Source organism: Hyperolius riggenbachi, chromosome 4, assembly GCF_040937935.1.
Source record: "Hyperolius riggenbachi isolate aHypRig1 chromosome 4, aHypRig1.pri, whole genome shotgun sequence".
NCBI lineage: Eukaryota > Metazoa > Chordata > Amphibia > Anura > Hyperoliidae > Hyperolius > Hyperolius riggenbachi.
Genome location: NC_090649.1, coordinates 199,880,232 through 199,902,776, shown reverse-complemented (window position 1 = coordinate 199,902,776; position 22,545 = coordinate 199,880,232). Strand labels below are relative to the sequence as shown.

At 43.1% G+C, this 22,545-nt stretch overlaps 1 long non-coding RNA gene across 1 annotated transcript in view; it reads right to left on the bottom strand.

Moving 5' to 3' along the window:
- Window positions 1-3,867: 3,867 nt before the first annotated feature.
- LOC137571694 (uncharacterized) overlaps window positions 3,868-22,545 on the bottom strand; it is a 32,395-nt gene continuing 13,717 nt past the window's right edge. Inside the window, exons 2-3 of the long non-coding RNA XR_011031408.1 lie at window positions 7,156-7,263; window positions 3,868-4,275 (exon numbers count right to left, since the gene is read on the bottom strand). This is a non-coding gene — a long non-coding RNA (uncharacterized lncRNA). The remainder of the gene's footprint in view (window positions 4,276-7,155; window positions 7,264-22,545) is intronic.

The following is a 22,545-nucleotide window of genomic DNA, read 5'->3' as shown; positions in this document are numbered from 1 at the left end:
TTTGTTTGGTCTTGCCTCCTGGCAAAAGGTGGATGCAAGAGGTGCAGAGAATGTTGTTTGTCTTCTTCTGGGGTTCAAAGATGGAGAGGGTGGCACGGGTGACTGTTCACAAGGGTGTATCTCTGGGTGGTTGGGATTTCCCTGATGTTGCTTCCTTTTTGTCTCTGCACTATCTGGTGTCTGTCCGTAGAGTGTTGGAGTCAGAAGGGAGGGTGAAGGATTTTGTGAGATACTTGGGAGCAGGGCCGGGCCGAGGCATAGGCTGGAGAGGCTCCAGCCTCAGGGCGCAGTATAGGAGGGGGCGCACAATTCATTCAGCTGTCATTCCTAATTGTGTATGAAGCTGAAAGAAATAAGAAAAGGGGATACATGGCAGTGACTGTAAGCCAGATAACTAGATATTAAGGGGTTGGTGGGGTTGGGGGCCCTGTGGCCCTCTTAGTCTAATAGCAATAAGTGTGTGACAGCTGGGGTGGGAGGGATGGAGGGCCGCACTTTGGTGTCTCAGCCTTGGGTGCTGGAGGACCTTGTCCCGGCTCTGCTTGGGAGGATGGTTGTGGAATAAGTTGGGATGGGTCACTAAGGACCTGAGCAAGCCTGCCGCATTTACAACCGCGCTATGCTACCAAAAAGTCAAAGACATTCTGGATAACTTCAACATGACAGGAGCAGCCTTGACAGACATCAGCAAGCAAAACATAAAAAAGTGGATTACAAGGAATGATATGATCTGTTATATAAAAGGAATGACAAGTGTGCAAACAGAGGCAATATGGAAGAGAATGAGTATAAAAGGAATAACAAACAGGCAGAAGGATGTGGTGTGGATGGGCCTGGTATCAGCACTCCCTACTAGAGGTTTTTGCAAAAGAAGGGGTATAGCTGTCTCAGGAAGGTGCCCAAGAGAAGGGTGTGGAGGAGAGGAGGATGTGGACCACGTTTTCTGGGAGTGTGATTTTGCAAGGAATTTTCGGAGGAGGTTGGGAAGGTTTCTAGAGGTGGTGGTGGAGGTCAGGGTCACATCTTTTTCAATGGTGATGGGTGGAGTGTCACTGGGAGAAAAGGAGAAGGATAGGAGAGGGTGGATAGTGTTTTCTGTTTTCAAGGAAGTTCTGTGGGACGCAAGGAACCTAATTGTATTCAAAAAAGAGCAGTTGTCATTGGAAGCAGTATGCAATATATTTTTGGCAAGACTGTACGTGGTTTATCTAGCAGATAAAAGAGGTGTTGGGGAGGAGAAGGCGAAAGAATTGTGGAGACAAGAGGAATGGGGCTCTTTGCTCTAAAATGTTTTTTTTTGTTGTTTTTTCTTGATTGATAAAGAACAGATTTGATTAAAGCCGGCATGATGATTAAACCGTGAAGGAAGGGCAATATCGCTGCCAACCTGATGGAGAGATCCGTGTGATGGCTGGTTTTTAAGTGATTTTAATCTGAAAGGCAAAAAAAAAAAAAAAATCCGAAACAGTCTGTATGCATGGTGGATTATTATGGCTCTGTACAATTTAACAAGCTGACACATCATTGCATTCCAGCGGTTCTGGAGGTGTGTTTAGCTTCTAAGGGTACAATGGTTAATTTGCATATATTCAGCAGTGGTGCTCTGGGAGACATCTCAAGCTCACTCCAACCTGAATTATCGCAAATTCTTTCTGTTTTAGGAAAGCAATTTTTTGTTTTTCTTAACATCTTAGTAAGGGGGCTTTTAGGACCATTGTAGTCCCTTACACACTCCAATGAGTTCTGGGTCACCATGAGCTTGCTGGTTAGTCTGTACCTCTCGGTTTACAAGCCCTACTCCATAGAGCCAAATTAATCCATGCCATGCACTGATGAGGATCAAACAATCCGAAACAGTCTGTATGCATGTTGGATTATTATGGCTCTGTACAATTTAACAAGCTGACACATCATTGCATTCCAGCGGTTCTGGAGGTGTGTTTTAGTGATGGGAATTCCGGCTCTTCTTGGAGAATCGGCTCTTCTGAATCGGCTTCCACTAAAGAGCCGGCTCTTACGGCTCTCAATCGGCTCTTCATTAAATATCACTAGACGCCACTCAGAATCGGAGTAAAAGCCCCGCCCCCATCTCCATGACAACTCCAGACTGCTTCTCTCGCTCAGGCAATCCCTCCTGCTACTGCTCTGCTCTGCCCCATACACTCCTACAAGCTGCACGAGGAGGACTACATCTCCCAGCATGCCTCAGCGCCCTTTATTACACGGCAAACCAGTGCTGTGTGGGGCGGCTGAGGCATCGGCTCTTTCAAAACTGAGAGCCGGCTCTTGTCGTTCGAGCAAAGAGCCGGCTCTTAGAGCCGGCTCGTTCGCGAACGACCCATCACTAGTGTGTTTAGCTTCTAAGGGTACAATGGTTAATTTGCATATATTCAGCAGTGGTGCTCTGGGAGACATCTCGAGCTCACTCCAACCTGAATTATCGCAAATTCTTTCTGTTTTAGGAAAGCAATTTTTTGTTTTTCTTAACATCTTAGTAAGGGGGCTTTTAGGACCATTGTAGTCCCTTACACACTCCAATGAGTTCTGGGTCACCATGAGCTTGCTGGTTAGTCTGTACCTCTCGGTTTCCAAGCCCTACTCCATAGAGCCAAATTAATCCATGCCATGCACTGATGAGGATCAAACAATCCGAAACAGCCTGTATGCATGTTGGATTATTATGGCTCTGTACAATTTAACAAGCTGACACATCATTGCATTCCAGTGGTTCTGGAGGTGTGTTTAGCTTCTAAGGGTACAATGGTTAATTTGCATATATTCAGCAGTGGTGCTCTGGGAGACATCTCGAGCTCACTCCAACCTGAATTATCGCAAATTCTTTCTGTTTTAGGAAAGCAATTTTTTGTTTTTCTCACCTTACTGAAAGAGTAATTTCTTTCACTGGACCAAAAGTAAATATTTTGCATCCCTAGGTAATATTTATGGTTTCCTGTGATTAATGCTGGATTTCTGCACAACCAACAAAGTACAATGGTTTTCATAACAGTAATCATAGAAGATTGACACTTACATCTCACTTTTCTTGCTCAAAAAACATTGTAGTTGCTCTTAGGGGGTTATTATGCAGGTGGCAATGTGCAGTAGGTCAGACAAATTTGGCCTGATTCAATTCACATTTTCTCCTAAGATATTTTCACATCTTATCATAAGCCCCCAGCAAGCAGGAAAATACTTGTACTTTTGTCAGTACTTTTTCTCCTACTTTTTGGTACTTTTTCAATTGCAGAGTGCTGAACAGTTATTTTAACCACGTAGGTAATTTGAGACGGATCATCTACATACAGTACCGTAGGACTTCAGTTGCTGCTCAGGTACGTAGATAATCGTCTATTGCGCCTCTAGCTCCCGCACGGGTACTCATCGCCTCCTGTTAGAGGGTATATCAATGAATAGAAACGCTGTTCCCATTCATTGATCTAAGTCCCCGTATCAATGATCGCCATGAGATGCATGCGGCCATTTTCTTGTGATAAGTAGTGATAAATGTATTGGTGAATGAATGGAAGGAGCGCTGAAAAGTGAAAATTGCTATGGTACAGAAAGGGAACAACCCCTCAGTAGTGAAGTGGTTAAGCAGAAGATGAAAAATTATTCCCTACGAGAAAACGTAGGAAAAAAAGTGAACTGTAGAAGGGCCAATGTGTCATTTTTGTCATTTGCTTTCACATTTTTCATGTCCCCTCATTTATAGAACTGGAGATAAACTCAAAACATTGTCATTTTTCAACAATATTCCTATATCAACAGTAATTCAGAATTTATGGGCAGTTTATCATTTCTGTGAACATTCTGGGAATGAACGTTAACTTATACAGACACATTGCCTTTTTTTTTATGTATACGGGGAATACAATGTAATAATACAATGACATTAATTAGTAAAGCGCTTTTCTTCTATAGGACTCAAAGCACATAGATTTTTCTCAGATCAATATAGGGTTGCAGGCTGGACTGTGCTACAGATGAAAATAGTCAGGTGTTTATAAATGCCAGACTAAACAGGTGGTTTTTCAGTTTGAACTTAAGTGCTTCCAGGGGTGGTGTTGTCCTGATTAGGTGTGGCAGGGGTTCCAAAGTGTAGGGGCAGCACGACAGAAGGCTCAGTCTCCAAAGTTTTTAAGTTGAACTCTAAGGGTGACCAAGTTATTAAATCCTTTTGATAGGGGTGTGGTGCAGTTTCAACCAATCCTTCAGGTATCCAGGGCCCTGATTTTGCAAGGAGGAATAGGCAGAATTGACCGGCTGTCAGGATTACTGCAATAGAAGGACAATAGAGGTCATTCATTAGTAACCCAAAATGAAAAATTGTTAACAATAACAACCTCATCTGTGATATAGGGGGACATCTCCACTCAAACTAGTGTGTGTACCTAGCTTTAGCTTTCGCCGCACAGTTACCAGACACAGTCTGTGAGAGGCCAGACATCAGCAGGCATGAAGATAAAAGTGGCATATTTAGCCTATTTGGCTCCTGGTGCAGATAATATTTGCAAAACACTCCTGGAGCCACTCCCACCCTTATAAAAGGCAGGCACCGCCGGCCATTATACTCACTCGTGTGCCTGCAGTAAATAGAGAAGGGAAAGCTGATGCAGACTCTCTGATAGGGAAAGATTAGTTAGGCTCTTGTAGGCTTCTTAGCTCGCTCCTTGCTGTTCTTATTGCTAAAATAGCACCACACAACAGCTCTTTTGAGTGCTAATCTTGTTCTTGTGATCTATATTTTTTTTCTGTGTGTCCCACTGACACTTGTGTTGCATAGACAGCCTTGCTAATTCATACTGTGTGTGTGCCACTGCCAGGCCCAGCACATTCAGTGACTACCTGTGTGTGTGACAGGTGCACATTGCAATACCCATTACTGCATATACCTACCTACCTGTTGTTCACAGTGCACCCACCTACCGACGTGAGTTGAGCGCACGCAGTGTCACTGTGCCTGTCCGCTACCTGTCTGTGTGTGACAGGTGCACATTGTAATACCCAGTACTGCTTATACCTACCTACCTACCTGTTGTTCACAGTGCACCTACCTACCTACGGGAGTTGAGCGCACGCAGTGTCACTGTGACTGTCTGCTACCTGTCTGCGTGTGACAGGTGCACATTGTAATACCCATTACTGCATATACCTACCTACCTGTTGTTCACAGTGCACCCACCTACCTACGTGAGCGCACGCAGTGTCACTGTGCCTGTCTGCTACCTATCTGTGTGTGTGTGACAGGTGCACATTGTGCGTTACACAGTAAATTTGGTGTGTCAGTGTGAAGCAGTACTCTAATTACACTCCCTGATTGATTTATACACATGCAAGATGTTTTAAAGCACTTTATGCCTGCAATTTAGCATTCAATGTGATTTCTGCCCTTAAAACGCTGCTTTGTATGCAATCCAGATTTTTCCCTGGGACTTTTGGCATCTATCCCACTCATCCATGCCCTCCTCCAGGTGTTAGACCCCTTGAAACATCTTTTCCATCACTTTTGTGGCCAGCATAAATTTTTCTAGTTTTCAAAGTTTGACTCCCCATTGAAGTCTATTGCGGTTCGCAAAAGTTCGCGCGAACCGAACTTTCGGGAACCGAACTTTCGGGAACCGAAAATCGGAGGTTCGGGCAATCTCTACCGGGAACATCTCAAGCCCATTTTACCAGGCGCTCTTATTAAATGTATGCCTTGCTGACAGATAGTTTGTCTATGAATACTCACTAGTCCCTTTATGAGATTCGTACTCATAATGCACAATTCACATTACACACTGAAAATAAAAAATTACTACATCATCGGCAAAGCTGAGCACTTGAAATGTAAGGTCACGGGGGCAAATGCATCTGATTGTATTATTATAGGACAGCCTGGCATAGGACTGTAAGAAAGGGTGTTTTTGTGGAATTTAGCAGAGTACTTCTTTAGCATACCAGCCTTCATTCAAGACTCGGTGTATTATGGCAGGGATGAGAACATTATGTGGCTCATAATTGTTGTCAAGTAATTATTATGCTATTTGGCCATCTACTCGAGCTTTTTACAAATACATTCCAGCCTTGATAATAATAAAAACATAATACTGGCAGAACAGTCTGTTTTCTCATTTGTCTAACCCAGCAATGTTAGATGTATAGAACAATGGCAGTGGCAGAATGGTAGCGGAAAACAAGATGTACTTGGTGTCATCAACTGTGGCTTTAGCATCACATGTCTGCACCATATGGGTTCCCTAGTGTACAGAACCCATGGCCCTTCAGGGCATTATTTGCAGAAACATTCATACCGGAGGCAATAGATGTATTTTAAGAGAAAAGGAAATAAACCTGCAGCAGAGGAAAAGAAATAAAGCCAAATGCTTTCAGTTTGTTTATTTCCCTTGTGCCAACTTGGATTTGTGTATGTGTGAATTTGCATTAAACATTTCTTAATTCCTAGGTTTTATTCCTCCTATGAGTGAAATAAATAGCTAGGTAGAAATTATGAAGGGCTATTGAAAAATTGTAATGGGTCTCAAGACTTATGCAAAAAAAACCTATTACCCTCCAAAGCAATACAAGGAAATGAAAAAGATATCAAGATTTCTGTGACAACCTTAGGGAACAGATACGAAACTACCAGGTTAGAATGAAGCTGCAGGGCGGCTCGGGAACCGAGGGTCTTCTTAGGGCCCATTTCCACTGACAAGTGATGCGAGTGCGGCTACCTAGCCGCCCCACATTACTTCCGCTGGCGTCCGCGTCACTTCCGCATCTCCCCATGTGGAAGTATATGGAGGGGATGGCGGGCGGATGCGGCCCTGCGAGAATCTGCAGCATGCTCGGTTCGCTCTGCACCGCTTCGCATGCAATGCACGCAATGGAGAATAATTCCATTGCTGTGCATTGGGATCAGGACACCCACGGTGCAATGCGGCTATGTAGTCGCATCGCACCGCTTCTTGTGGAAATAGGCCCTTACACGTCCTCACTCCAATACAGGCTTTCCCAGTGGTAAGGCCAAGACAGCCAGCAGTGACCATTAAATAACCATTTTTTACATGAATTATCCGGGTTTCAGCATCAAGAACACATCTTGTATCTGTGTAATGCTATACATTGGTGTGTAAGTTCACCCTCCCAATGGCCTAGGCTATGATGTCACGCTACCTTCAGCCCCAGAGCACTCTGGGGGACTAGGTGTTGTTCCTGCTCACTTCACAGAGGAAAAAAAAAATCCACGTTGATTCACCTTGCCAGCAGTAAAAATGCCACCATCTATGATAAATTGAAAAATATAAATCAGAGTAAGGTAAGATTTTACAATAGTCAAACATTGGCTAAATAATTTTTATATAAATATTTAAAAAAATAATAATATAAGCAATTTTAGTTATTAACCACTTATTCCACCAGTACAGTATATCTACGTCATCTGTGGCTTTATCCAAGACACGATCACGTAGATATACGATTTGTACTGGTGGCTACCCTGTGCACGATTGCGCGTGCTCCTGTGCACTAAAGCGGCATCACTAATTGGTCTAAGAGGAAATAAGTCCCTTTAACCAATTAGCGAATAGCGGAGATCCTTCATCTCTCCCCCTCTGTGCAGAGATCTGTTTAAAAAAGCATGTTCAGCAAGCCTGGCTCACCTTTCCATTTTCCAGCGACAGTCCTGCAGTGGCAGCCTCTGTATTCAGCATTACAGCCAACTCCGTACTGCCCCCTACACGAGTCCCGGCTTGATGACGTCATCAAGCTGGGGACTCGCGTATGGGGCAGTACGGAGGTGGCTTTAATGCTGAATACAGAGGCTGCCACTGCAGGATCATCGCTGAAAAAAGGAAAGGTGAGCCAGGCTTGCTAAACATGCCTTTTTTTTTACAGAGCTCTGTGCAGAGGGGGAGGCTGCCTAATAGGAGATGGGGGGGGCTTCTAATGTACAATCCTGGGGGAGAATACTAATTATGGGGGCACATCTGGCTATCCATACACCAGGGGGACCAGAAAAATTAGCTCTCTCCACTATAAATTGTGAGATGAGCTAACACCAGTGGCACATCTTGCTAGCTATGCTTTGGGGGAGGGGGGCTAATAGCAGGGTCACATCTGGCTATATATACATAGGTGGGGGTTGACCTAATACCAGGGGCACATCTGGCTATATACTGGGGGGCTAATTACAGGGATACATCTGGCTATCTATACTGGGAGAGCCTAATACCAGGGGACACATCTGACTATACTAGGGGGGCTGATATTGGGGGACACATCTTGCTATACTGGGGGGTTGATACTGAGGACACATCTAGATATCTACCCTGGGGGGGCCTAATACTGGTGGCATGTTTTTTTGTATTTTTAAACTAGAAATAGTAAAACTGAGAATACATTTTTCTTTTCCCCCCTATTTTTACCATTAAAATGCCCAGAAAACAAACTTTTTCATGGGACAAAATACCCCCAAATGTAAGTCTAATTTGTTCTGAAAAAAACAATATCTAGATCCTTTATGTGTCTTGAGTTATTTGTGAAGTAGGACCACAGCTGGCAGAGGAACCCTAAAATAAGTCTCATGGTTTTCCATGTCTCTTTTATAATCACAGTTAAAAACTCTTACTAAGTTGGTGGGAAAGGTTCAGGGATCTCCTTTATGTTGTACTTTAGGGAATACAGCCATCAAAAAGACTGCGTCTTAAAATAGCATAAAAGTCAAATGAGGTATTCAAGTGTATGTGAGTAAAGGGGAAAAAATAACTCACCTGTTTAACTTTAATAGTGTGTCCGCTAATGTTTATGCTGCTATTTCTTACTAATAGATATTTGCTAACTATTAATGTTTCACAATATTTAGGTACAAACCTGATCCTTAAAGACATCTTGTATGTGTCCTCTTTCCATAATCAGACTGTAAATCTACAACCCTGTTGATGGTAGGATTATCATTTAAGTGATTGGGCATCATGAACTGGACTTTTATTAATGACTCCTGAATAGTTTTCCATGGATTAATAAACAATCTTGTATTTACTCCACCTAACGTTTGACTGTTCCTTTCATGCTGTTTCTGACTTTAGGATGGTCAAGATATTATTTTATTTATTGACATGTGCTGGATTGTGCAAAGAACGGCATGAATCCTGGCTTCCATGCTATGGCAATATAACAGATAGCTAGTCAAACTCTAAAAGCAAACGTGTATTGAACTGAGTTCTTCAAGTTGGCCATAACTTGATTTGGAATAGAAACAGGACACTACTTGTTGCAAGGCTGGACTGTGCTAGCCATGGAGGGGATCCAGTAGATGAACACTGTACTATCTGTGCTGGGCTAGGTAGCCATTTCCGGCATTTAGAAAGCAATGTTGGATCTCATCATTGCATCCTCACTTTCATGTGATTTGATGACTCAGCAATGCCAGTACAGGAAATTTAACATTTTAGCACAAACCACACATTAAAGACCTTTCTTCTTCATGTTTATTGTAAACGTCAACCCAACCGTTATCATTTCCAGAAAGCTAACATCTATATAGCTACATCAAAGAGCACATCGCTGGCTGCTTTGCCTGAAAATGAAAGAAATTTGAAAAAAAGCAGAAGCATTTATGAAAAGTACTAATGAGCAGTGTAAACACATTATTGAAGTCATCAGCAAAAACAATAACTTACTGCCATTATCTGATTGAAGGACGGAACATAAAACACAATACAAATTGTATCCGTTAAATAAACAGCTAAACAGGGGCTCAGCTAATTTGAATTTTATAATAACAGGACTCTGGTTATACCTAAGAAAAACCTAAAGGAGACACTAATTAAAAAAGCACTTAGGTCTTGTACATCATCTCAGGATTTAATGAGTTCAACCTGAACTTTCAATTCCTTTTTTTTTACAATAATTTATCATTTTATTTTATTTATTTATTTCATATTATTTAATGCATTTTTATTCATTAACCCCATACAGGCTGGCAGTGGCATACCTAGGGCATTTGACACCCGGTGCTGGGTATTAAAAGACCCCCTAAAAAAGGAAAGTAGCGAGTGTGGCAAGCTAAGCATGCCATAGTGGGTAATGTCAGGTATAGGTGCCCCCAGTATAGGTAATATAGTTGCCCCCCATAAAGTTGGCCTAGTAGATAGATAGTATAGTTGCCCCCAGTGTAGGTAGTATAGTTGCCCCAGTATAAGTAGTATAGTTGGCCCCAGTGTAGGTAGTTTAGTTGCTCAGTATAGCTATCTTAGTTGCTGCCAGTATAGATGCCCCAATATAGCTTGTATAGATGCCGCCAGTGTAGGTAGTATAGTTGCCCTAGTATAGCTAGTGTAGTTGACCCCAGTATAGTTGCCCCAGTATAGCTAGTATAGTTGCCCCCAGTGTAGGTAGTATAGTTGCCCTCAGTGTAGATAGTATAATTGCCCCAGTATAGCTAGTATAGTTGCCCCCAGTATAAGTAACATAGTTGCCCCCAGTATAGATAATATAGTTGCCCCCAGTATAGATAATATAGTTGCCCCAGTATAGCTAGCATAGTTGCCCCTAGTGTAGGTAGCATAGTTACCCCAATATAGTTAGTATAGTTGCTCCTAGTATAGGTAGAATAATTGCCCCGGTATGGGGGAAGCTTGGAAGGAGGGGCAGCAAGGACAGCGGCAGAGAGCGGGGCCAGACCCACACCTCCCTTACCTGGGTCCCCTCCTTCGCTTCCCCCTCCAGATATGCCGCGGCAGACAGCAGAGGCGGGTGTGGAATTAATCACCTGCTTCCTGCATTCCAGGCGGCAGGCAGGGAACACCGTGCAATAGCGCAGTGTTCCCTGAAGACCTGTTTTTGACAGTGTGATGTGGTGCGTCGGGTGCAACGCACCGCATAGCTAATGCTGATTTCTAGTGTGAAACCAGCCAGTCCACAAGCTTGGGGTAACAACACCACAGCAATACCTCACAGGGAATAAAATCAGCTTACTGTAAAGGAGGTGATGGGCATCTTAGATTAGAGATTAGTATTGTGGTACCGTATAAATTCCCTATACAGAAACTGAACAGCTAGACACGTCCGAGACAGAGACCATTACTAGAGGAAGAATCAATTCATTTATGCATTAACTCTAATTAGTGCTGCTGTTCGAATTGGAGTTCTGCAGTATCTGAGCTGAAAATCCATGTGTTTCAGCATGAAGAATGCTATTTACTTCTGTTCCCACTGTAATTGCCGGAAACCACTATCACCGATGTGAGCACTGACTGCCTTTCTGCATCAGTGCTCACTAAATTTCCACATAATCAATAATGTTTGTGTGGAAATTCAGTCAGCACTGATGCAGAAATACAATACAACACAACATCAAAAATACATGGATTCCAGGTTCAAATACTGAACAGCAATCCGGACACCAATGAGAACTATAATTTGAAAATGTACATCAAGTACGGTAACTGAAATGTGATAATCTGCTGTGAGCAAAACAAGCAAGATGTAGACTCCCACTAACGCAGGAGGAACTGAGAAACTGAGGGCTGGTGCACACCAACAGCACTTCTGAGCGCTTTTCAGATCGTCAGCGCTTTGAAAAGCGCTTCGCTATTGAAACCCTTTGAGGGCGTTCCTACAGCAGCGTTGTGATTTTTCTAAAATCGCAAACGCTCTGCATGTAGCATTTCTTGGAGCGATTCAGCTTGAATGAATGAGCAAAAACGCTCATTCATTCAAAAATTGCTCTGAAAATCACTTCACAAAATTGCAATCGCAAATCTCTGAGCTCTAGCGATTTAGATTTTGGTGTGCACTAGCCCTCACTCAACTAAAGTCATCAGCTATTACAGTTAAGGTGTCCATACATCTAGCGATGATGGGCAGATTCAACCAAGAGACAAATCTCCCTCTGATCAAATTTAATTAGAGAGATAGAGAGAACTCTGTTGGCTGCCCATACCCCACTGTGCTGCATCATGGGGGAAACAGATAAAGCTCGCCATTACCGCTGTGCACACCCGATCGACCACGACAGCCCGACATCTTGCAGCATGTCTCCTCAACATGCTCACAACATTTAGAAAGATGGGGAACAAAGGACTGAATAAGCGTGTATGTCCCCAAAAAAAACTCACTGTGTGGTCACTTTTATTTGTGCATTAGAAAAAGTTAAAGTGCTTACTCAAATGAGCATCTAGTAAAAAACAACTGACAGATCTGTCAATTCATTAAAAACATCTTGACCAGCCCACACTCCATGCCATTCACACACCACCTACAGCTAACTGCTCACAGAAGATCACTAGACTCAACCTATTGGCTTTGAGCAACATTCCAGAGACATGTAATTATAATCCAGATCACGTGTCTTGTACTCTCTGAACCAAGCAAAGGACAGCAAGCAAAGGCTAGATGTAATGTCCAAATGCTTCACACACCACACAAGTTGGTCACAGTCCAAGACCGCATTACCGTTTAACACTGGCGTGCAGGCGGGGATCACACTATTCCATCAAACTGTCCCGTCACAACTCATTCGCAGTTGCTGGTCGAGACTGGACTCTTGGATAATTAATCTCCACAACAATACTGCATAATCATAAGCCAGGTATGTATCTTGCGTTAGCCCACACGAGGCATGTGTGACATATATGACCATTTGAAACTCAGTGCTGTCATTAACAGACAGTAGTCTCTCACCCCACTGCTGAACAACTGCCTCATTGTCTCGTCTCCGGATATTGCTAGATCCACCAAGCAGGATTCAAGGTTCAGAGCCGCACTGCATCAGCGCTACACAGGTCACAGCCCAAGGAGCTCCATACACAGCATGCACGCTGATTCAGGTTGGTATGGACGGCGTTGTCACGTGGTGCTAGGAGGTAAATGCCTACATGTTTCGCTTGGTCCGATCCCAAGCTTCCTCAGGGCAGAAGTGGTTTCCCAGAGGTGCTTTGTACTGCCCTTCTTATGCCGAGCTTCCGCTCCTTCCTCCATGGGAGATTGCGTATATGGCTCTGTTTGCATACAGTTTGCCATCTGGTGGCACAATAGCTAATTTCTTCAGATAGAAAGATTGAGTCACATCAATGCTACAAACCAGTGCTGTGTTATTGCTCAGAGGCGAGGCCACAACTCATAAATAACTCCTCAATGAAAAGTCCACGTTTAGGCCTTCATGTGCCCTTGAGCCCAGATTATACATCCAAGCTGCCTCACGCTGGTGGAGTATTCGCTCCAAACTCCCTCCACGCATATTTGGTTTGACTACCTGTATAACCTTTGCTCTCAGGTCTTCAAAACGCCCATTGTGGTAATTTTGGAAGTGACACTGGTTTCCCAATTGCTATATTGGAGATGTGTTCCCCTAATCTAGCTTTAAAGGTACGCGTCGACATGCCAATGTACATTTTTCTACATGGACAAGTTATTTAATATATAATCCCCTGTGACTCACAGTTATAGAACATTTGGATAAAAAAAACTTTTCATGCCATCTTGTGACTCAAAGATATTTGTTCTATCCACATACGGACACATAGTACATCGGCCACATCGATACATCCCTTTTGGAGGGGTCTCCTTTCTAGCCTAGAACATGCTCGGCCTGAAAATTGGCCACATCATCGAACCAGCATGCATTTGGTGGCAACAATTTCCATCTGATTAGAATCGGATGGTCAATGGGCCGCCAAGTTGCTAGATGTACCGATACCTTTAGCTAGCAACTGCTTAAAGGGACTCCGAGGAGTGCCCGAATTTAAAAGAATACACTTACCTGAGGCTTCTTCCAGCTCACCGTAGGAGGCGAGGTCCCGCGGCATCCTCCTGGCTCGTCTCCTTCAGCCTCCACCGGCCCCCTTTATCGGCATCACCCGGCGACACCCGGGCCTGGTGTTGGCCGGCTCTTCCTGGTTAATGACGCAATGCGTGATCACGCCGGCCACTTCACGTCATCACAGCGGCCGGCATGACAGGTCTGCGCATAACCAGGAAGCGCGGCCTACGGTGAGTTGGAAGAAGCCCCAGGTAAGTGTATTCTTTTAAATTCAGGCACTCCTCGGAGTCCCTTTAACCTGCCTGGCATTCTGATTCCCGCGGCCCTGAGGCCGCAAGAATGTTTTTTTGTGCATTTTCTTTTTATCATGCAGCTAGCCTAGTGCTAGCTACATGATTCCCCCCCCCCCCCCCCCCTGCTTCCTCCCTCCCACCACTCCGATCGCCGCCGGCGCAAAGACCCATCCAGAAATCCCGTTCTGAACGGGATTTCCTTCAGGGCTTCCCCCGTCACCATGGCGACGAATGGCGTGACGTCATCTGCATCATCGACGTCGTGACATCACAGGAAATCCCTATCCACCCCTTAGCGCTGCTTGGCACTGATTGGCCAGGCAGCGCACGGGGTCTTGGGGGGGGCCTGTATCGCGGCGGGTAGCAGCGGATCGGCGGCGAGCGGCGGCGATCGGGTAGGACACGCAGCAAGCAAAGTGCTTGCTGCGTGTTTAAAAAAAAAATATTCAAATCGGCCCAGTGGGGCCTGAGGGGTGAGTCGGTGACCTCCGGCGTCTCTGGACGAGCTCGGCTCGTCCAGAACGCTAGGGAGGTTAATTAACTAGCAGATGAAGGATTTAATTGGCTCAGTTTCATTTTCCTTGGACTAGAGTGGGTTGCCTGATAGGAAGATTTGTTTTGCTTATCAGTAGGGATAATCACAGCAGAGAGTGATTTCCCTAGAAATTTCCAAATTTCCTAAGAAGCAGCTCTTTGAAAATGTGTCTTTGTTTGCTGAACGTGGATATCCTGTGTCTAAGCAATACTGTGCTAATTATGAGAAAAACAGACATTTTAGTTGTATTCTTATGTAAATAGAATCCTCCACCCACAAATGTTTCTTCCATGCATTACAGAGGAAAGAGGAGGGAAGTGATACCCTTTTTCATTTTTTAATACTGGTCTGAAAAAGGAATATGTCACAATCTCATTATAAATGATGATGAAATATTTTAATTCAGATGTACTGTATATATTTAACGACTAACTACATTTTACAACTTGTTCCACCTTATGTCTTCAGCTAAAGTAACTGCAAGCCCTTTTGTCTAATGGCTGGACATTCACATCCGTGTGTGCAGAAAATAAATCAATTTCCAATGGACTCTTTTTTAATTCTAGAAGACATTCTACTGCTAAGCTAAGCTGCTTACTCGGGTAAACTGAGTTTGCCACTTTCAATAATAATGAGATGTCAATACAACAAAGTTCAGTTGAAATTGACTTATTTTCCTTTGGTTATACACGGAGCTGGATAAATGTGAATTTTCTGAGACAAATCCAGAAATACTTAGTTAATTTTTTTTTTTAGATACAATGTGTAATTAATTGGCATCAGTTCTTATGCTGGGTACACACTATGAGATTTTATGGTCGAGTTACTGTCAGATCGATTATTTCCAACATGTCCAATTTGCCTTCCGATCAATTTCTGAGCATTTCCCGATCGATTTCCTATTCAAGTTAACGGAAATCGATCGGAAAATGCTCAGAAATTGATCGGAAAGCAAATCGGACATGTTGGAAATAATCAATCTGACAGTAAATCGACCATAAAATCTCATAGTGTGTACCCAGCATTAAGGCAGCAAAACAAACCAATTCCCTTATGCTGTCTCAACCACACTTCACAGCTTCACACAGTTGAGATGAGTATTGGATGTTCATTTGTAGTATTTTGTTCTGCTCTAAACACGATGACTTTTTATTTTTATTCCCAAAAAGGCTTTGGTAAGTAAACACATTTTCACACCTGGCTCAGGGGAGAGGGAGGGGAGATTGGGTACGTTTTCAGCTTAATAGCATCTCCTTCAGAATACCCCTGGTGTTATGGACCATGTGGTCTGGTATTGCTCAGGGGAAGGACCTCCATGCTCAAAGGCCCCAAATTATGTGAGGAATATCAGTCCACATGGGGGCAAAAAGTACTTGGGGACCCCACACTGTCCATTATTCAAATGTGTATTTAATGTATACTTATACCTTCAATTATGTACGTTTAACTAATTAACAGATTAAAGCATGAGGAAAGCTTTCAAAAAAAGTACATTTGTTTTAAAAGCATGTGAAACATGTGGCCTCAGCCTCCATATTGATTTTCATAATGATAGCATATTTGATGGCTTTTCAACTAACCCTAAAAGTCAGCACCATAGAATATAGTGTAAAAAGTACAAATTCCAAAATCTGAATTGTAAAATCTGACCAAGAAACTGGAAAGCTGAAATTCTTGTATTATTTACAATGTATTTTTCAGCAACTAGAACTTGAGGTAAGAAAAGCAATATTAAACTTGGGAAAGATCTTTTAAGTGGATTTTTTGTGTGTTGCTGGTGCCTGAAAAGGAACTTTATTGATGATGTATGAAATCATCTCCTGTAAAAACACTCAAGAGAAAAGTTAATTGAATCAGGACCCTGACATTCTGTCTCCACTTTCAATTATACAATAGCATCTTTAAAATATGATAATAGTATGGCAGCCCTTGTATTCTTAGATAGGGTGCTCTTTAGACTCAGTTCACATATGCCAGATAGACAGTGTATCCATATACAGTGCATTGGGATGTTGCCCGCCGTTAGACCGCACTGCAACAGTTGCATTGTGAACATCGCATTGCTTTTTTTATTATTCTGCAATATTTATACAGTGCCAGTGCAGTTCTTTACAGAGCATAAATAGTAATGTCACTAGCTGTCCCTAGTGAGGAGTTTACAATCTAATCCAGGCATGGGCAAACTTGGCCCTCCAGCTGTTAAGGAACTACAAGTCCCACAATACATTGCAGGAGTCTGACAGCCACAGTCATGACTCAAAGGCAAATGCATTGTGGGACTTGTAATTCCGTAACAGCTGGAGGGCCGAGTTTGCCCATGCCTGATCTAATCTCTACCATAGTCATATGTCCATTGTAGTCTAGGGCAGTAGAGATGGGCCGAACGGTTCGCCCGCAAACGCTTCCAGGCGAACTTTGGGTGGTTCGCGTTCGCCGGCGCAGGCGAACTTTTGCGGAAGTTCGGTTCGCCCCCATAATGCTCCATTAGGGTCAACTTTGACCCTCTACATCACAGTCAGCAGGCACATTGTCGCCAATCAGACTACACTCACTCCTGGAGCCCCCCCTTATAAAAGGCAAGGTTCTCCGGCCATTTTACTCACTTGTCTGCCTACAGTAATTACTGAAGGGACAGCTGCCGACAGACTCTGCTACGGAAAGCGTAGTTAGGCTCTTGTAGGCTTATTAGCTTGCTCCTGGCTGATTGTAATTCCTTAAATAGCACCCCACAACAGCTTCCTCCCTTCCTCCTCCCTTCTCCTCCTCCGGAGGAGGATCTTGTCTTCCAGGGATTTGTAGGATGTCAAAAGCACGCTCACATACATTGGCCAGGAATCGAACCCAGGTCAACTGCTTGGAGGGCAGCTATGCTCACCACTATACCACCAACACTACAGGCTGAAGCCAGCCTAGCTGGCCTGGGAAGGATGAAAAGCTAGGTGGCCAACTGGCCATGCAACCATTCCTGCTAACCTAAAGCTTACTTGTGTCTTACAACACATTGGCTTAAGACTTTACCAAATCCAATGTTCCAATATGGGGAAGCTTCTCTGTTTGCTTTTTTTTTGTTTTGTTGTGTTTTTAAGTGTGGTGTCACAGTTTACTCATCTCTTCAACTACAAGAAAGGCACAGGAGTAGTCTTAGCTACCGTAATATCTATGTTACGGCAGGGCCCTTATTACACTTTCTCTTACAGGGCTATGGAAACAGTTTTGCCCATGCGAGGTGCAAAAATGAAATCATGCCTAGCAGAGGATGGTTTCGATCCATCAACCTCTGGGTTAAGGGAGGAGAGAAGGAAGGGAGGAGAGGAGGGATTACACTTCCTGACAGACGTATACACATGCAAGATGTAAAGCAGTTTAGGCCTGCAATTCGACATTCAATGTGATTTCTGACCTTAAAACCAACCATGTCTCCGTCCAGGTATTAGACCGCTTGAAACATCTTTTCCATCATTTTTCTAGCCAGCATAGTTTTTTCTAAATTTCCAAGTTCGCCTCTCCATTGAAGTCTATTGCAGTTCATGAAAGTTTGTGCGAACCGAACTTGCGCGGTAGGTTCGCGAACCCACCTGTGCGGGTGGACAAGGGGGTGTTAATCCATCCCACGGTTCCTCCCACGCTGCATTCCAAACGTGTCACGTGACTACAAACACTTCCTCCTTTAACCCGGCAGTGTTTGTAATCACGTGACCGCAGCTTGGAACGCTTGGGAGGTGCCGTGGGATGGATTAAGGAAACGCCTGCTAAGTAAGTTTAACACACCCCCCCCCCCCCCCCCCAGGTGCTTTAATTACCTGGATGAAATCCGAATAAAACCTATTCAGATTTCATCCGGTGATCATCACTGGTCTAGGGACATTTTTTTCCTTTTTGCTTTTGTGCTGCAGTGCTTTTACATTGCAGTGCGATGATCCACATTACAATGCTGCCCCTTGTGCAGTTCATAAAAATTGTAACTGTGCATGCGCCCTCACTTGCGCTGCTTGCATGGCAGCACGATATAGGAGGCATGGGGTCATGCATGTACTGTTGGCCACGACTGGCTCAGTCAGCCAGGTTTTGAAGGAGCACAGCTGAACAGACCAGAGTGGAATGACAGCAAAAGATCTGAAGGACTACAGAGGGCAGGTAGAATTCCCAGGGAAGGTAAACTGGGCAGAAAATAGTTGTATGGCTATGACTAGGGGCTAATCTTTGGTTCAACACGCCTCAGCCTTCCTGTTTTGATACTACAATAAAGTGCATTACTTTAGCCTATTACTGCTTCTTGTCTTATTTGCAGATTCATAGCTATTGTAGTCTCCACTGTTTACATGTAAGATCTTTTGACTTGTATAAATAAAGGACCATAATGATAATAATAACAACCAATAAAGTGCGCATACAGCAGAGACTGAGTTCACCTTCATCACAGTGCCAGTCTACCCATTTGTTTCCTTTCTCACTAATGTCATGGATTGAGGAAACAAGCTAACAAATGCAGCTGTGTCTCCTCTTTTACCTACATGGCCCTGTGGGGAAAAGCAGGAACCACTATACTACACTCATTCCAGCTATGTGCTACACCATGTGTTTGTAGCAGAAGATATTAGCACTCTTTTTTTTTCTTTTTTACAGCTAAGTATCAGATCTGCACCTTCTCATCCATCAAAGATATTTGATCTGACTTCAGACATGATGTCAAAAGTTCCTGCATATACAGTACAGTAAATAGCTTTCTGTGGCAGAAAACATACCAAAAAAGTAAACTGCAGCCACGCCATTTATCCCTTGTAGGATGCTGATTATCTGTTTTGTTTTTTTGCACTAAATTGGAATATTACTATTTAATAACTTAGTCAGTAAAGGTCTGCAAGAAGTACATATTTTGTCAGCTTAAACACATTTTCCGTCAAGAGCTGTAATGTTTATTAGAGGAAACAAAGATAGCCTGTGTTCTGGGTTTTTATCTGTCTTAGACAATGAATCACAAGGCTAATCAAAAGATATATGAGAGACTTCAAGATCAATGTTGGCCTCTTGGATTCGTTATCAGTCAACTTGGCTGCAATGTTTATGGATACTGTGTGCTGCGACTTGCTTCAGCTGATCTAGAAACATGGTGGAACATGTGGTTTCAGAAGCCTTATCCGGAGTAACAAATAGGGATGCTCAATGAGATGCAAATAATTCTGCACTGATGCAAATTTTATGGTCATTTTAGCAAAGTGTATGCAGCTCCAAAATGGACCAATCAAAAGCAGAAGCTACACCATCTCATTGTTCCATTTTGAAGCTGCACACATTTGCATAAAATTGCCATGACATTTGCATCAACTAAGAATCATCTACATCTACTATTCCTAGTAATAACATACTTGTTCCATTTTTTTAGTTTATCTACTGCCCAGGGAAGAGACTTCTGTTTTGTCATTGACCACCAGAAAGAAAGCCAGTGTACTTATGTTAAAGAATTACCAGTAAGCTTAATATTTTTTATTTCATGTCAAACAAAAATGATATAATGCAAACTATTCCTATGAGTACAGCATCCATACTCATGTTAACAATAGCCAGTAAAACAATCTTTATTTGTTATGGGTTCTTGATGATCGCATGAAGGACAGAAATGGGTACACAATGGTTTGTGTTCAACAGAACAAAAAGAGTTCATTCATTTATAAAATGTAATTACTTCTTTAAAGGGGCAAGATGGATGACCTAGTCAACCTTCTCATATACACCATACAGTAATACGTTTTCAACAGGAAAAAAAATCCCCAAAATGTCATTGGATTGGGCAGTAAGAGTAATAACATTTTTAGTTTATCCATATTATTTTTTTCATCAGTGGCGTAGCTAAGAAGCCATGGGCCCCAGTGCAAGTTTAGCATTGCCCCCCCCCCCCACCCCAAGCATGCTATAGATAACAATTGATACAACACACCAAAACCAATCAAGGACAACCACAGTGTCAGCGGTGCAAGAAGGGGATGAAAAACTGTGTGTTAATGATCACTACTATTCAAAAGCATCTATACAAGTGAATATTATCAGACAGCACAGGACCAATAATGAGCTAATACTGTGTTTGAGGGGTGTGCCCCTTGGCGCCCCTCTGGCCCAAGGGCCTGATGTGGTCGCTACCTCTTCACCCCCTGTTGCTACGCCACTGCTAATAACGGCCGCTCCACTCTTCCCGCCCTGAGCCCCTTCGGGTCCAGTGGCTTTAAAGGATGTGATCCCCGCACTTTAATTGGCCCAACAGGCTTATTGGGCCAATCAAAGCGCCGGGATCACATCCTTTAAAACCACAATTAGTATTACTGATAAAACTGACCATGCGCCCTTATTATACAGTGGGCGGTGCAAGAGCTGCTAATAACATTGTGCTCTATACTGCACCCTTTTTACCAGCTGGCTGAATGCACCCTTTTCACTGTTTCGACGAAGCCTACACTCAGTTTAGATGCATACTTTTATTTATGATTACTACAGGAGGCTGAAAAGCCTGCACAGCCCAGCGCAACAAATAACAGCCTGGTCGTTAGGGGGGGTTAACACTGCGGTCATCAAGTGGTTAAAGGGAACCTAAACTGAGAAGGATATGGATTTTTTCCTTTTAAAATAATACCAGTTGCCTGACTCTCCTGCTGATCCTGTGTCTCTAATACTTTTAGCCACAGCCCCTGAACAAGCATGCAGATCAGGTACTCTGACTGAAGTCAGACTGGATTAGCTGCATGCTTGTTTCAGGGTTGTAATTCAGCCACTACTGCAGCCACAGAGATCAGTAGGACTGCCAAGCAACCGGTATTGTTTAAAAGGAAACATCCATATCCCTCTCAGTTAAGGTTCACTTTAATGACAAGTTTGGAAAACTCTGGCTTTTAATACACCTGTGGCTTTATAAATGAATTTATCACAGACACATAAAAAATAGCTACATATTTATGCAAACGAGTGAAATGGTGTTTTGAGAAGAAACTGAACAAGTGTTGTGGTTAAGTGAAATGTCTGTTTCTGGGAACTGGTGGACCTGTAGACGTGAACCAATAAAGTTGATTTCTTTCTCTGTAGCCTGCTACGAAACTAGAACAGGGATTTCACTTCCTTCATTGCTTAAACCAGAATGGCTCCGAGATCTGTCATCATTTGCAAACCACAAAGAAAGTTTTATTTTTTAATATGTATATATATGGTTTTGTTGTTTGTTCTGTGCCCCTGAAATACATTATTAAGCAACTCTTGTTTTTTTATGTGAGACAGTATTTGGATACAGTCGAAACTAAAACTATGCAAATTCATCATTCCGCAATTCCCCTGTATTAGGGTTCATTTACGGGTATCCTATGTGCACCTAGGCCACTTCTGAATTGAGTTACATTCAAAACAGGATGAATAAAGCACAGCTGGCAAAGCATGTTAATTCAACTCTAGGGGTGATCAGTGAGTTCAGCAATACTTGTCTTAACAATAAATATACTTTATTGGATGCTATATCAAGGCATCCGATAATCACAGTTCATTTAACCCCTTCACCACTAAGGTTTTTTTCCCCTTCAAGCGGACCTGAACTCAGAACTTCCTCTCTGCTCTAAAAGATAAGCAACAGCATAAAACCTTTAATGAGAAAAAAATTGTTACAGCTGATGCAAATCCTGAAGTTAATGTTTCTACTTCCTGATTTATGGAAGCAGACATATTATTAACATCCAGCGCTTTCAAATGAGCTTATCTGCCATCTCTGTCCTGGCAAGTCAAGTGACCCAGGGGAGAGATCAAATTACAAATTGTGATTAGACGCAAATGAGAGGGAATTAGACAGGCTAAACTCTCTAAATACATACAGGGTGCATTTCTCTGTTTTCCTTCTGTCTTGTGCAAGAGTTCAGGTCCACTTTAAAGTGTACCAGAGATCTGGCTATCTAAAGATTTGATACTTACCCGGGGCTTCCTCCCACCCCATAAACACGTGTGAGTCCCTTGCT